The sequence below is a fragment of the Lemur catta genome, chromosome 11 (genome assembly GCF_020740605.2).
Source record: "Lemur catta isolate mLemCat1 chromosome 11, mLemCat1.pri, whole genome shotgun sequence".
Taxonomy (NCBI): Eukaryota; Metazoa; Chordata; class Mammalia; order Primates; family Lemuridae; genus Lemur; species Lemur catta.
The window spans coordinates 9,226,285-9,242,662 of NC_059138.1; the positions used below are offsets into that span (position 1 = coordinate 9,226,285).

Sequence of the window (16,378 nt, forward strand, 5' to 3'; positions counted from 1 at the left end):
TTCTGTTATTCCTGATTCTTTCTTATCATTGCAGAACTCTTTAGTATTCTCAACATTAAAGTTCTGTTTCTTAGAATGAAAGCCTAGTATGTTAATAAGCTCACATCTATAGACAGAGGCAGTTGTGATACTAGAAGGAATAAATCACAAGAGATTTTGAATGAAGAATTTTTCTTGTCCAATATCATTGCAGTGAAAAGTCTTACTGTTGTAAATATAGCAGTCTTTAAGTTAGCCAATTTAAAATTTCACATTATATTGCCCTCAAAGTTTGAAAATTATTTAACCATTAAGTTCTTTCTTAGCACTTACTAGTAGTAATTAGATATTTATATGGTCATAGGTCTTTTTTGTCATTGCATGTTTAGTGCCTGGTGCAGTGTCTGGCACATAATTGTTAGTAATTACAATATATGAAAGAATGAATTTAATATGGTTTATATTGCTAATAAATACTAAATAAACTGATTAGGCACATCCTTTTTATTTGAATTTATTGCATCAGGTTTTATATCATTTGGAGAGTGAGTGTGTTTTATTACAAATATTAGAAATAGACAAAATTATCATTGATAAGAACTCTTGGAAACCTGAATATTGAAACCTACATATTAAGAAATCTCATATTTTGGAGAGTTAAATGTCCTATTTTGCACATACTGGGAAATGATATAGATTTTTGCGCTAAAGTTCCTCATTAGTTTTTCTGCAGTGAATTAGATTTTTTTTTTTAATTTCATTTTCATTTAAAATTTTTTTTTAGAGACAAGGCCTCACTCTGTCTCCCAGGCTGGAGTGCAGTAGCATGATCACAGCTCGCTGTGACCCTGAATAGCTAGCCTTAAGCAATCCTCTCACCCTAGTCTCCCAGAGTGCTGGGATTACAGGCGTGAGCCAGTGTACCTGGCCTGAATTAGATTTGAAAAAAGTCTCATACCTGATAATCATTTGATTTGCATAATATTATCAATCTGTACATGGAAAAGACTAAAGGTATCTGAAGTATTAGGTATACTGAAATGGCTAGTTAATTCTCATTTCCAAAGTAACGTTTCATTTTTCAGTTATTGAAATATTAAGTTCTTTGATACAGACTTCTAGTATAATTCTTGGCTTTCTGGAGACTTTAACTATTCTTATGAAGCCTTTAACCATTCTGTTTTTTTTTCTTCCAAAATTTTATTTTTCAAAATTTTTAAATTTTTATTGATAACATAATAGATGTACATATTTTCAGGGTATGTGTGATATTTTGATACATTCATATAATGTGTAATAATCAAATCAGAGCAATTGGTATATCCGTCACCTCAAACATTTACTTTTTCTTTATGCTGGGAACATTCAAATTATTCCCTACTAGCTATTTTGAAATATACGATAGATTATTATAGTCACTCTGATTTATTGAACGTGATTTTTGTATGTTGAAGTAATCTTGCATTCCTGGGATAAATCCCACTTGGTCATATTGTATGATACTTTTTATGTGCTTCTGGATTCAGTTTGATTGTATTTTACTGAGAATTTTTAAAATCTATATCCATAGGAGATACTGGTCTGTAGTTTTCTTTTTCCATGTTTCTTCATCTGCTTTTGGTATCAGGGTAATGCTGGCCCCAGAGAATGATTTAGGAAGTATTTCCTCTTCTATTTTTGGAGGAGTTTATGAAGAATTGTTGTGAATTCTTGTTTAAACTTTTGGTAGAATTTGCCAGTGAAGGCATCTGGTACTAGGTATTGTTTTATTGTTGTTGTTAGAAGTTTTAAAATTACTAAATCAATCTCTATACTTGTTTTAGGTTTATTCAGATTTTCTCTTTCAATTCAGTTTTGGTAATTTTATCTTTCTAGGAATTTTCTTATTTCGTATAAGTAATCTAATTTGTTTGCATAAAAGTTTTCATAGTATTTCCTTGTAATAATTTTATTTCTACAAGGTCAGCTAATGTCTCCTCTTTCATTTTAGTAATTTGAATCTTCTCTTTTCTCTTTTTAACATTTTATTTATTTATTTATTTATTTATTCATTCATTTTATTTCATAATACTATGGGGGTATAAATGCTTTGGTTACATGGATTGCTTTTGTACTGCTTGATTCAAAGTTGAGTGTGCCCATCACCCAGATTATGTACAGTGTACCAGTTAGGTATGATTTTACCCATCCCTTCCTCCTCCCCCCCACCCACACGATTTCCATTTAGTTTTACTTCCATTTGTGCACATGAGTGCTAATCGATTAGTTCCAATTTAATTGTGGGTGCATGTGGTGTTTGTTTTTGCCAGGAGTTAGCTCCTCTCACAGCAAAACAGGTCCCAGGCAGATCATCACAAGAGATTTGGAAATAATAGAGACAGAGACAAAGTGCAGTTTAAAGTGATGAGGGAGTCAGGAGTCCTCCAGCATTCCCGTGAGCCAGGAGGCCCTGAGTGAAACCCCACATCAGTATTTATTGTTACAGCAAGCAGTTGTCCTTGGTTAAAGAATTATGTGTACAGCTCATTCATTAGTTTCAAGGCTCCCCAAAAGTTTCAAAAGACTCTTACCTAATTCTGTCTACAAGAATAGATGGTTACAAAATTTTTCTAAGATAAATATTTTAAGCCCTAAGTGAAGAACAGACCTAGCTGAGTACACAAATTAAAGATAAAAATGTATAAAGCAGGAACTCTGAGTCTGTATGCTAATCTAATCTATTTCTCTACATACAGAGACATGTGGTCAGGAGTGAAGCAGGAATAGCCTTGAAGTTTAAGATAGTTCCAACTGCACATTGTCTACTGGGCAGGCATTTCAATCAGCTTCTTAGCCTTGGGCCCAAACCGAGCTCTGTTTTGCACAAGTTCCAGGCAATGGTTTGCAGGCTTCTAAGAAACATCGCCTTGCAGATGTTTACTGATAATGCCCCCCTTGTTGCTAAGCAGCTTCTAGTCTGTGAACTAACACACGCACAGATTCCTTCAGTGCAAAAGCCTGCAAAACTCCTGAAACCTTTCATGTCTCTTAGCCCTATTTCCCAACAGTTTTTCCATTCCTGTGATACTTCACTTAAGAGAATGGTCTCTAGTTCCATTCAGAGTGTTGCAAAAGGTATTAGTTCACTTTTTTTTTTTTTTAATGGCTGAGTAGTACTACATGGTATATGTAATACCACATTTTATAAACACTTAGCTAGGTTAGTAGTGTTGAGGCCAAGCAGTTTCCCTTGGCCCTCTGAAGTTTCATTGAAAAATCAACTCACAATAAGGCATATTAATTGAAAAAAAGGTGTACAGGTTGATTTAGTGTGTACATAGGAGCCTTCAGATTGAAGACCCAGCCTGCCAATGGGGTCCAAAAGCTTATATACCATCTTGAGGTTACAGAAAGAATGGGAGCTTGGTCCCTGGGAAAACAGGTTATGGGATGGGGGAGAAGAGGATTTCTGTTGAGGGACAATAAGTGATTATTAGGGAGAATTTGAGGGACTTGAAGATCATACAGTATCTGGGGCAAAGTCTGTTGGGCCCACAGAGTAGACAATGGTTTGCAATCAAAGTCTGTCCAAGTTTGTTGACAGACTTTAGTCTTCCTTCCTGTGATATGGGTTCAGACAATGAAAATTCAAGCAAGGGACTGGAGTTAATTGCTACTAGAGTTCTCAAAATTAGTTGTACAGATCTCTGAGCTACCTAAAATTAAAAAATGAAAAACAAATAGACCTAACAGACATACCTGAAATAAAGTTATATTTTGCAACTGTGTATCAGATGTCTAGTTCAGCTTCTTTAATAATATCCCCATTGTTAGCTTGAATTCACAACCTTTCCCTGCCTTTTCCACATGATCCACAGAACAGTGGTGTCCATGAATAATTACATTATGAGTAGATAATCACATCATGCTAATGCCAGCTGCTTATCTACTGTGTGAAACTTTTTTCTTCTGGTAAAGAATTATTTTCTTTCACTTGTTTCCTTTATTTTTTTCCTCATTTCTCTGGTAACCATCCTCAAGATCACTCAGGGTATGAGTAACATACCCTGGTTCATTTCTAATGAAACTGAAGTCATAACATATTTGACACATCAAGTGGGTCTTATAGATTAAAAGGAGGCACAGGTAACATTCATGATTTGAAATATAAGCAAAATTTTGGGTTTTATAACACTATTGTGTTCCCTTCTGTTCCATGTATAATACTTGTTGAGGCCCTTCTTTGACAGCCATTGGAGTGGTATAAATAGCTGGGGATGTACTTGTGGGCTATCAGTTATGTCTAGAATTGAGAGTGAGGAGTCCACAGGTGCAGCCTGTTCCTGATGAAGGCATGCCAGAGGCTCTGTCCAAGCCACAAGTCCTTGGAATGAACTTGCTGTGTCTCTGCTTCTTAAGAGCTGATATTGTAATAGCTGGTTAATTGACTCTACTTTATTCATGTCCGTATGCTTTTCTTTTTTGCTTTAAAACAAAAACACCTTACCTAAATAAAGTAGTTTTTAATAGACTAAATAGAATTGCTCCACTAATTATACTAATCTTGTGCTAGTGATTAGTATTGCCATTAGATTTAAGTTTTAAATGAAGTAGAAATCTGCTATAAAGCACCTTGCTTTAATAGTTTTGTTTTACCAAACCCTTTCTTTCATAAATTATGCACCCTAGGACTCTTTGTAAGCTAAGCATCTTTTTCACCTGATTATCTGAAGTTAAACTCAACCAATGTCAGCAAACTGTATATGATGTAAAGTTTTTTTTTTCTTTCTGTTTTCATTCATATTTCCCTATTTAGTTGGACCTCCTTTTGTCAGTTCTGGTGTCCAATGTGTTTATTCTCAATAAAATAGAGAAATCACATATTTGCCATTTTATATGTAGATTAGTTGATTATTATGCTTTAATACATTTGCTATCAATAACTATTTTAATCCTTTTATATTTATATGCATTTTTCTTGTTGGAAGAATTTCAAAGGAAATATGTTTTTTGATGATTACCTTGAAATTTTGAAATCACCTTAATGTGATTCCTTAATTCCTTAAGATGACCCTAGAGGGGCCAGTCCTGGTCCTTTTTTTTTTTTTTCCTTTTTTCTTTTAAATAGTGTGTTTCCAATATAGTTTATTCTTTGGCCTCATTTCCACTGCTACCCTTTCCTATGTATTTAACATTTAATTTAATAGAACTACCTTTTTTTTCCCTGCATAAAATAAACTTTTACTTATTGCAGAATTTCACTCATCTTTTAAGGTTCAACTCAAATGCCACCTCTTGTGAAGGCTTCCTTAGCTTCCCCAGGTAGAGATAGATTTTCTCAAATGTTACCTCTTCTCTCTGAGGATGAGATTCATGAAAATGGATACAAAGCTCATTTTCAAAGCTTGAAAATGCTTAGCTGATGGTGTTTTCTTCTTACTTTCTTTAAGATTAACCTAGAAGCTATTACAGGTCATTCTGACAGTTGCTGAAGGTCAACGTCTGTCTTTGATGACTCCAGGTTCTGGATATCTTCTTGCCCTGTTGTGAACCAGGTGATAGGTAGCACGGGCATGCTTGTATTCTCTTGTACAAACTCTCTCTTTTTTCCCTCCCAGATTTCTCTTTGGTCCTCAGCCTAGGTTGAGTCTCTTTTCTACCTTTGCTAAACTTGAGCTCTGTCACTCATATTTTTTCTCTCCTCTATGACTCCTGGATGCTTGCTTGATATTTCCTGGTACAACCCAATCAGAAGTGATATTTTCATTAATCTTTACTTCTTTCCTTGTAGCTCATGTGCAAGAATGTATTACTTTCTTGCTTCTATGGTTTTATGCCTTTGACAATTGAGATGCCAACAGATGTGTCATTGGAATTTATCTTCTTTGTTCATTAAAGTATATGATAGAATGCATCTTTTATTTATAGAAGGATATATAGTTATGCAACCAAGGGGTACCCTTGTTATCTGATATTATTGTTGAAAGAGATTAGTCATATATTGGGTCTTTTCTGTAAAATAACTTCTTCATGAGAACTGTAGATTAACCTTATTTTTGTAAATATAAATTCTTCAGTTTGTCCTAGATTCCCATGTTTAATTATAGAATTGTGTGTTTATTGTAAGAAGTTAAAACATCATGGTTTATAATTAAAAAGTCAGTCTTCATTATTTATAATTCCCTTCATTATCTATGTTTCAGGGTTTTATTTTTTCATTTTCATTATTTCCTATGAAATGATTTTTCTGTATAATTTTTACCTGTTAGGGGAATAGATTAAATGCTAACACTGAATAGGAAAAGGCCCCTGATATGGTGATTGCCAGGCCGTGTAACCCTGCATGCTTCGTGGCAGTTAGTGCAGACATTTCAACTGCCTGTTTTACTTCATTCTTTATGCCGTTTAAATCTGTGTCCAACTGGTATGTCAGTTTTTAATGTAACCAGAGAATGGCTTCCAAGTTTGTATGGCTACTTATGTTTATGTTTCTTTTTAAACATTCAACATTTCATAAATATTTTTTCAACATTTGTTCCATGTTTAATTAATTTGCACACGTATGCACACTTAAATGCACACATGCTTTTTAATCTTTTGCCTGGTATTAAGCTTCACTGAAGTGAGCCTGCTGTGTGGATAATTTAAGCAACTTAGACACATTATTAATGGTTGTCCTTGCTAGGGAGACTGGACAGTAGTATTTTTTGTGGTGCTGTGAAATTTCTTTCCTTAGTGAAAGAAATTAAAATTAAAACAAAACCAAAGAATTTCATCTCCATACTAACCAGATGTGGACTACTACATAAAGCTAAAAAACATAAGTAGAATCTCAAAATAAACCTTTGAGTCAATTATCTAGAGGTGATTCAGTGTTTTGAATTTCTTTTCTTATAGTTGGATGGTTCCCAGTTCTTTAGAGGGTGTGGTGATACCCTCCCAGTTAAAATGCTTGGGTCTTAAATGGCCTTTTCTAACACACAGATGCTGTCATCTTTAACAACTCTTTCCTTTCCCAGAAATTTATTTCTTATGAGGAGATAAAGGTCTTTTCCTTTCCCAGTAATTTATTTCTTATGAAGAGATAGAGGTCTTTTATTCATGGTCGGTTTTCTCCATTTCAGTTGTAACATGTTTATTCAGTTAGTTTGAAAGACTTCTGAAAGTGTAGGCTTTGGGGAAGCAGTCAGAAAAACATGGTGGAGTTCACCTTCATTTTCTCCCACATTGTATAGTGTATAGTAATACATGGAAGCATACATTTTTACCCTGACCCTCCTTGAAACTCAATGTTGCATGTGACATAAATATTAGTGTTTTTATATGTATTTAAATTGTTACTCCACATTGATTAATATCCTTTCCCTTGTAATGAGTTGTTATAAGGCTCAGTCCACCTAGAAGTTTATTTTAAGATCATGCCATTTAATTGAACATAGATGAATTAAAGAACATTTCCACTGGTTAATATTTGTGTATAATGATAAATTAAAATATAACTTGAACTTTTTTTGTAGTATTAGTCCTTGGAGGGAGATGAACCTTTCTGAGATTTTAGTTTTACAGTAACAGCTGCTTTGGAGTCTTTGGAAAGAAGCCTCCGCTGGAGAGCAGAAAAGACAGTGAGCAAGGGTAACATGTTCTTTGCCACCTCCCTGGGAGACAGACAATTGAGAGAAAGTCTGGTCTATATTCTTTCTATGGTGAGAGTTTGCAGGTGATATTTTGAACAAACTGAATGGGGTTGACATGGGAGAAACCATAGGGTGAAACATTTGCTTAAGCTAGTAGGAAAGGACCTGCAGGGAGAAGAAACATTCTATGTTTGAACATGTTCAATAGAACTGAACAGTGTGAACTCTTTCATTTATCTCAGGGGTGGGGAACTTTTTCATGTTGGAAGGCCACATTAATTTAGCTGTAATCAAATAAGGCCACATTCAAGAAACTTCAATTACATATACTTAAAAATGTACATTATTTTGTAAAAGTCTAACTACTATGTACTTAATAATTTCAAAAAATGAAAGCTTTTTTTAAATTTTAAAGTTAAATAACCTTTTAATGACTTTATTGTGTCTAGTTTTTGTTGGAAAGCATTTGAATGTTTGGTTGCAGCATGGAGGTCCACAGTTTCAGTTGATCCTCTGGATGGGTATCAGTCATTTGTGACCTTCAGGGCATCTTGATTTGGGGTAGGTAGGAGAATGTAGATTTGCAGCAATAAGTGGTTGAAAAGTAAGAAAGCATTTTTCGGGCATGTTGCCAAAGGCGTGGGTATTCTACTGCATCTTTTCCATATTTCAATTATATCTTTTTTAGTATCAAGCAATGACTTTAACATATCATCTACTGAGAGAGCTCAATCAGTTCATCTGTAGTTCTTTAGGTGCCTTGGTGATAGCAACTAGGTGAGAATTAAATGCTAATTTGAGTGTGATGTCATGATTCTCAAAGTCAGTGAACCTTTCATTGTATTCTCTAATTAATAGGTCTATAACAGCTGCATATTCTTCAAATGATTTGCATATATCATGCTCATTGATGACCTTTGCTAACTGGGGAAAATATTCATTTGAAATTTCTTTTTGAAGAAGTGTTTGAAAAAAGATAGCTTTTTTTTTTGAAATGCTTGGATTTTTTGCCACTTACTGTATATAGACTTAGTTTTACTTTGCAAAGAAATATTCAGGTCACTTTGCTTTGACATTTTGCTCTGCATTCCTATAGAAATCTTCTTTCAATAATTCACATTGCTGATTCTGTTCTTTGTAAAATTTAACTGTTCTTTCTCACAGAGATAAAATTTTGGCTAACACCAGTCCCTGCAATAGCCAATACATTTTACAAAGATATAGCAAATCTACATGGAACACCTCATTGTTCAACTTTAGCATGTTATGAAATTGACAATGCCATGTTGCATTTGCACAAATACACTTAACAATACTTATATTAATAGCTTGTTGCAAAGTGTCACTTAAAATAGTAGCTTTAGTACAGAGATTTTGCTGATGCAAGATACAATTAAAAGAAATGAGAGCATCTGAATCTGTTAATACATTTTTTTTAATCTGTGCAATTAAACCCTTCCTGTTTTCCTGTCATGGAAGGTTCACCGTCTGTATATACACTCACTGAATTTACCAAATTCAGTCCAACTTCATGCCATTTATCTTGAAAGTTGTTGAAGATATCTATTCCCTGCATTCTGTTCTCAAGAGTGCCCAAAGTGAGCAACTCTTCATAGCAAAGAAAATCTTCTGTTAAGACCTGCATGAAGTATAAAACCTGAGCCAAGTCAATAGTATCAGTTGATTCATCATCCAAAGTGACTGAATAATACATATTTTCTTTTTGAAGTATTGCATGAAGTTGTTAAGTTGAATGGTAATTCATGCTGCTAATCAGTTATAGTTCTCCTTGAAAGAGGCAGTTACTTGTACTTTGAAACATTGTTGGGGTCTAAGCATCCTACAGCTTCAACAATGCATTCTTCCACAATTTCTACATCACTGAATGGCTTCCCTTTTTTCCCCTGAGTACATAAACTACTTTATAAGTTGCTTCAGTGGTATTATTTCCTGGTCTTATTTCTGCTTCAAAGAATTGTCTTTGCTTTTCATCTTTCAATTTCTGCAATACAACCTTTCATGCCTCTCCCTCTAATTTAAAATATTTGTGGTCATTATGAGTGCTATAATGCTGATGAGCATTGAATTTCTTTAATGTTGATATTGCAGTATCACAAAGCAAGCAAAATCATCTTTTTAGCAGAAATAAGATAATATTGCTATTCCCAATCCTTATGAAAAAAATCTATTTTCTTCCTTCAGCATTCTCTTGGCCTTCTTCCGCATGATGGGCTGTTAAGCAAACAGAGTTAAAAAATACTGTTGAGCTGTGCAACTATTCACAAATTCCACTTCAAACAGAAAAACAGTGCACCATTGTCAAAAGCTGCTAACAGACTGCCGTACTTGACCCCCATAAACTCTGGCCGGTCAGCCTCGTGCCGTAGTGGCACCAGTCAGGTGGGGAAAGTTAGAACCAAATCATGAGGACAGCAGCTGTCCATTTAGCCCCAGTGTTCTAATTGTGCCGGCCAATCTGGTAGGATTGTTTCATTGAAACTTATTTTATTCTTTGGTATTTTAAATATGTTCATTTTAAAAATAAAATAAAAATATAAGACGAAAACATATTAATAAAAATAAAAGGATTTGTTCTTTAAAATTTGGATTCAGTCAGCAGGCCACATTTAAGGACCTTGAAGGCCACATGTGGCCTTAAGGCTGCAGGTTCCCCACCCCAGGTTTATCTAGGGGAAGAATCTCTGTGGAGGTGAAATACTTTCAAGTATGTGGAGTGATACTTTCAAGTAAGGCTTCTTTGCTGTCGAATGGTTGTCATGAATGTAGCTTTTCGGGATTTACTGTGTCTTATTCTGTTTTTGTGTTGCTATAAAGGAATGGGGCTGGGTAATTTACAAAGAAAAGAGGTTTGTTCTGCAGGCTGTACAATAAGTGCAGTGCCAGCATTTGCTTCCGGTGAGGGCTGCGGGCTGCTTTCACTCATGGCAGAAGGTGAAGGGGAGTTGGTGTGTGCAGACATCACGTGTGGGGGGAGGAAGCAAGAGAGAGGGGAGGGAGGTGCCAGGCTCTTTTTAACAACCAGCTCTCCTATTTACTCTCCTCCCCTCCCCGGGGAGGGATCCACTCCCGTAGACCTAGACAGCTCCTATTAGGCCCCACCTCCAACACTGGGGGTCATGTTTCAACATGAGGTTTAGGGCACAAACATCCAAGCTGCAGCAGCTGGTTTTGAGTCTATGAATAGGTAGAATATCACGTGCATTTTTGTCATGTAAATTCATCCAGGCAAAGACCCAGGAGATCCCCTCAGCTGGGAAAATGCTGGGCTTTAGGATATCTGAGTTTCAGTTCGGATGATCTGGGAGACGTCTGTTCTAGTATTGAGTAGCTTGGTCATTGGAGTTATGAATTCTGTAGTAGGCTTATCACAGTTTTATTAAACTACCAAATTAACACTATTGTGTCCTTTCCTGTGTTTAGTATTTTACAGAACTTATGCTTTGAGCATATTGAAGTGAGCATTGAACCAAAGATTTAAGGAGCAATTTACATACTTGGTTCAGGTCCATTGAGCAAAACAGCCATGTATAAGCTATAGTTTCTATAAATAAGGCTAGCAGAAAAGATGTATCCTAGTTGCACAAAAATATTTGGAGGGGTTATGAAAAGATTATTTAAACATATAAGACATTTTGTTATATTAGTGGCACAGAACAAAATACATATTGTTTGATATGAGGCCAGAGACATACTCTACTATGCCCATCCCAGAGGTGATGGCCCATTTCTATTGAGATAGATCTTTAATAATCTGGGTATTATATACAAATATTGTGAGATTTTTAAGAAGCCTGGTGAGATAGAATGACTTCAGCTTTTTGTTCAGTGCCATATTCCTCTGTCACAATTAAACAATATTTCTTCTTTTTAAATTTGCTTCATCCAGACGCTTCTTACCATTAACTACTTCTATGTTTTTCAGTGAGTTACTGTCATAGTCAGAATTTATCTGTGTATTAATTAATTCATTAGTTAATTTATTCAGCATTGGTCATTCATCTAATAACTATTGTGCGCTTACCACATGCAATAGTAGCAAGCACATGGGGAGTGCTCACCGTGTGCCAGATGGTGTTGTGAGAGCTTTGCAGGGTTAACTCACTAATCCTCTGTCAATCCTGTGAGGTAAATACTAGTACTATCCCCATTCTAGAGATGAGTAGACTGAGGTCCTGAAAGCTTAAGTGACGTTTGAGTTCACACTTCAAGTAACTGGAAAAGATAGGACTTAAACTCAAGCAGGTGATTCAGACAGTACAAGTATGTATGTGGCATGTGCCAGGTATATGTTTAGTGACTTGAACATCTCTGTTAAGCCTTACGTGAGAAATAAATCTTAGAGTATGGACAAGAGGTAGGCAAACTTTTTCTGCAAAGGGCCAGATAGTAGAGATTTTAGGCTCTGCAGGCCATATGGTCTTTGTCACAACTGTTCAACTCTGCTGTTGTTGTGCAAAGCAGCCACAGAAAATGTATAAAAGAATCAGTGTGGCTGTGTTTCAAAAACCTTTTATTTGCAAAAACAGGTGGAGGATAGGATTTGGCCCATAGTCCATAGTTTGCTGACCACTGAAATAGACCTTTTATTTCAAATCCATTTTAGCTACCAGCCAGTACTTCCTGCCTTGGATTTGGATCTCTTTCTGGGAAGCTCTTTCATCTCTAGTGTCTCAAGATCATACATTTCTCCATCTGGCTGGTGGATTTCTTATTCTCCACCTCCTCTTCTCTCAAGCTTACTGATTCTGCTCTTTACTATTATAATATTTGTGCTTTCAGATATTTAGCCTGTGCCAATGTTCATGTATGTTGGTTACTATCTGCTTTCATTCTGAACTTGATTTTAGTGATAACATTGATCCTGTGGCAGTTTCCTACTCTCTCATTTCTCTGTCTTTTCTGGCATCTGAATAGTCAGCCTGAATTGTCCCTTTACTTTCCTTATCTCTCATTCCTGAACAGGGTTACAGAGTCTGCTAGTGGCAGTCATGCTGTGGTTCCAGCTATGGGGACTGTAGGTTTGATATTTAATGACAACTATTAATAGACCCTCACAGCTGTGTCATCCTCTCTCTCTGCTGTATACTTTCCATAGCAGCTATAATTAGGGTGAGCTTTGAGGAATCTATTTGAGAGAATGAAGTATTTTGTTATTGTGCAGCCTTTCCAAGTAAGTGTCTTGCTTGAAAGCCTCTACAACTGCCTGGCCAAAGACATTGTCACTGTTTTACTAAAAAGAAGGCCATCGTCTAATGAGAGCATTTCTCCTCCTCTCAAAATGTCTGTCGCTATATGCATTCTCCAATTTTTTCTCATTTTTACCCATCTTCTGTCTCAGGGTGGTCACTCTCTGTTTTCTTTTTCTTCCTTCTTTCTTCTTTCCTCCTTCTCCTCCTTTTTTTCATGCTTATATTTTTGTCTTTTCTGTCACTTTTTCCTCTGGCAATAACTCTTTCCATATGCGCTTTCATATACGTGCAGTTATTCTGTCACTCTGATCTCTTCTTCTGTAATCAATATTAATGTAAAAATTTTTCTCACTAATTATCATAGAGGCAATCATAAACATCCAAGGCTTTTCTCATTGTTATTTTAATTTTGTTTCTATAAATGTTATTAAGGAAGTATAGCTTTAATTATTAGTAACAATTTCCTTCGCGTAGCACTCAGTGCTCATTAAAAGATCAAAATTTGGAAATATATCTAAGATGACATCATTAGTTATAATTGCTAATGTAAATACTACTTTCCTTTTATTCAGGACTAAGAATGTGGTTTCCTGGCTCTGTTTTTAAGCTATGGACTGTTACCTGTTAATCAGCCATGAAATCAGTTTAATGGGGTGAGGCCAGTATTGACCAGAAAAGGAAACTGAAGACCAAAAATCAGGGTATCATGTACATTTGCATGTACCTGTGTACATACATACCCATTTCTGTGTGTGATAAAAAATGTATTTCTATATGCTGTGATTAATCACTGCCGTGTTAATAACAATAGTAGTTACCATGTATTGGATGCTTATCATTCTGGTAACACACTCTACATGCAAGTTTGAATATAATCACCACAACAGTCCTGTGTGGTAATTGTTTCAATGATTCTTTGTTTTTAAATGAGAAAATTGAAGCACAAAGGTAACAGAGGCAGAGAGTCACTGAAGCCAGGCCTGTCTGCTTCAGAACTTCAGCTCTTTGCAGCTGTTTCTTGCAAAGATCCTTTACCCCTTTTAATCAAGGGCATAAGAGGCTTTTCTAAAAACTGGGAAGCTTAAGTGTGTTTCATGGAAATACCACTAACTTATAGGGCACTGAGTCCTCATTTACATGTTCTGTTGGAGTTCCTCCTAGAAATAGCTTTAAATTTCAGACTCAGTGTTTTTCTATTTAATAAATATTAGTTCCCAATCATTTGTAAAGGGAATATGCCAAAGATTCTAAATCTTTTCTATTAAATGTTTTGTCATAACAAATTTAAAACAAACATTTAAAAGTAGAAAAAAAATTTGAATGGAAATATTCACGGCTTTTATATTAGAGTAAGTGAAGTAAATGAATCTCAACTAGCTATCATTGAAGTATCATTTTTCATAATCATGTATTATATGTATGTGAAATCCTTATGAAATTTTATAATCTTGTACATTTTTGTTATGTTTTAATAACTACAATATCATAGGACATTTAGGGAATTTGCTAAAATCTCAAGAAATTTATATTTGAAATGCATTTATAAATCTTCTGTTACACTTCCTAATTCTGTAGTACTTTGTGTGAAGCATTTCACTTGGTATTCAAATAAAGAAGTCATTTTAAGTGCCAAGTTTCACAATACTACATTTTTTAATGTTTGCTGAGAGACAAAAAAAATTTCCTTTTTTTTTTTTTTTACTCAATAATTTTTGAGCATCTTCTGTGTCAAGCAGTGTACAAAGTCTGGAGATAGTGCAGTAAGAAAGATCCAAGCCCTGTTCTTAAAGGGCTTACAGAATAATGGCTAACTTAGTCTTACTGGACACTTGACAGCGTTCTCTGCAGATCCAGTGTATTATATAGAAGGCTTCTTGGCAAGTTGAGAATTGTTCAGCTGACTCTTTTCTATGTAAGAGCATGATCTCAAAGTTCCTCTTAATTTATAAGCCTGGTGCCAGGTATCCTTGTAGGCAGTCTTGATCTTATCTTAGTACTTTGTAGCTCCCATCAATTACTGACATTGAACCTACCCTTAGAATCAATCTTATAACCTGGGACTGATATTAGTCCCCCTTAGTTTGCAAAAGACATTTCACTGACTTTAGGAAACAGTGGAAATACTTCATATATTATATATTAATTTGATTGATAAAATTAGAATTTAGGAAATAAATTTAGGACACTTGAAACAGATCTAGAGAACACAGTATAGACTAAATAGATAAAGCACAAATTTAAATAACTCAACTATGGTTATTTTGGGCATCAATCTATTGCACTTTATATAGATGAGAAGATTTGCTTTTCTTCAGAAACATCAATTAGAAAGATTCATTGAATTACTTTGGTGCCATCGTAAACTTAAGGTTTTCTGTAGGTTCTTGCATGTTAAGGCCAGCCTGCTCCTTTATGTGATGTGGCCTGTTTGCAGTCTGGTGGCTGGCCCCATTGCACAAGATTTGTTCATAGAGTAGTAAATGAGATTACAGATTTCACTACTACAATCCGAGTGAAAGTATCTTTTAGCACTAGGTTATAGTCACCCAGGGAAAGGAAGATGTTTTAGATGTGCAGGATGGTAGCTTTTACATATTATTACATATTTGTGTAAAGAAATGTTGCCACCTTGCATACTGTTACTTTATTTTTGTTTGTTTTTATAGTGTAGTGTTTTTGACTTGGGAACAGACATGTAGTCTAATAAAAATATTTAAGATATGTCATCTTTTTTGAATATCTTCATTAGAAAAAACAGCTTACCTTTTTTTCTCCTAGCTACTGCTGTGTTTAATGCAAATATAAACACTTGAGTCTTATGAAGTGAATAGACTCACTGATGTATCCTTGGTGGAAAAAAAATTTACTAGACTATCCAAGAATGGAAATGAAGTGTCAGTGAAATCAGACAATATATACTTGTTAAACTTAGTATTTTTAAAAAGTCACCAGTCTTTCTCCCTTCTCTTTTTCTGTCTTTTTATACAACTTAGTGAAATGGGGAAAAATATCAATGGTGGTTGTCATTTTCTCTCTAAGATGATATAATATAAATTAATTAATGTAAGAAGTAATATGGCATTATAAAATATTTTGAAATTTTTTATCCTTAAATTGAAATTATTTTAATCTATATATAAATTGTCAGTGTGTAAAACACATTCCAAAGTTATAGTAGAAGTTAATGGAAAAGAATAGAATCATCCAGGATATTTTAGGTTTTGAAATTATGATTCTGCCACTAAAGGAAAATTGTTCTGTGATTTTACTTTGACCATTCCAGTGTCCAAAATGCACCCTCCCCTCCCATTCTCCCTTTAAAAACACAGCAATGTTTTGACTTGTGATATGCCTTTGAGATATTTTTGGGAATTGAAAAGAAGAGACAGTAGAGGGTAAATAAGGTGTGATGGATTTTTTTTTTTCAATTGCCAACAACATTTGGCTATGTTAAAAAAAAGAGGACTGATAATACTGTATTTAAAATATATTTATCATTATCAGCCTGGTTCATTGGACAGATATTTACCGGATAACTTAGAACTAGTTTCAAATCCAAGCCAGCTTTCTTGCTTT

The 16,378-nt window shown here is 34.9% G+C and overlaps 1 protein-coding gene across 4 annotated transcripts in view; it reads left to right on the top strand.

Annotated features, from left to right (window-relative positions):
- The window catches only part of TPK1 (thiamin pyrophosphokinase 1), a 323,125-nt gene that overhangs the window by 65,960 nt on the left and 240,787 nt on the right, over positions 1 to 16,378 (top strand). The gene's annotated exons all lie outside the window — the stretch shown is intronic.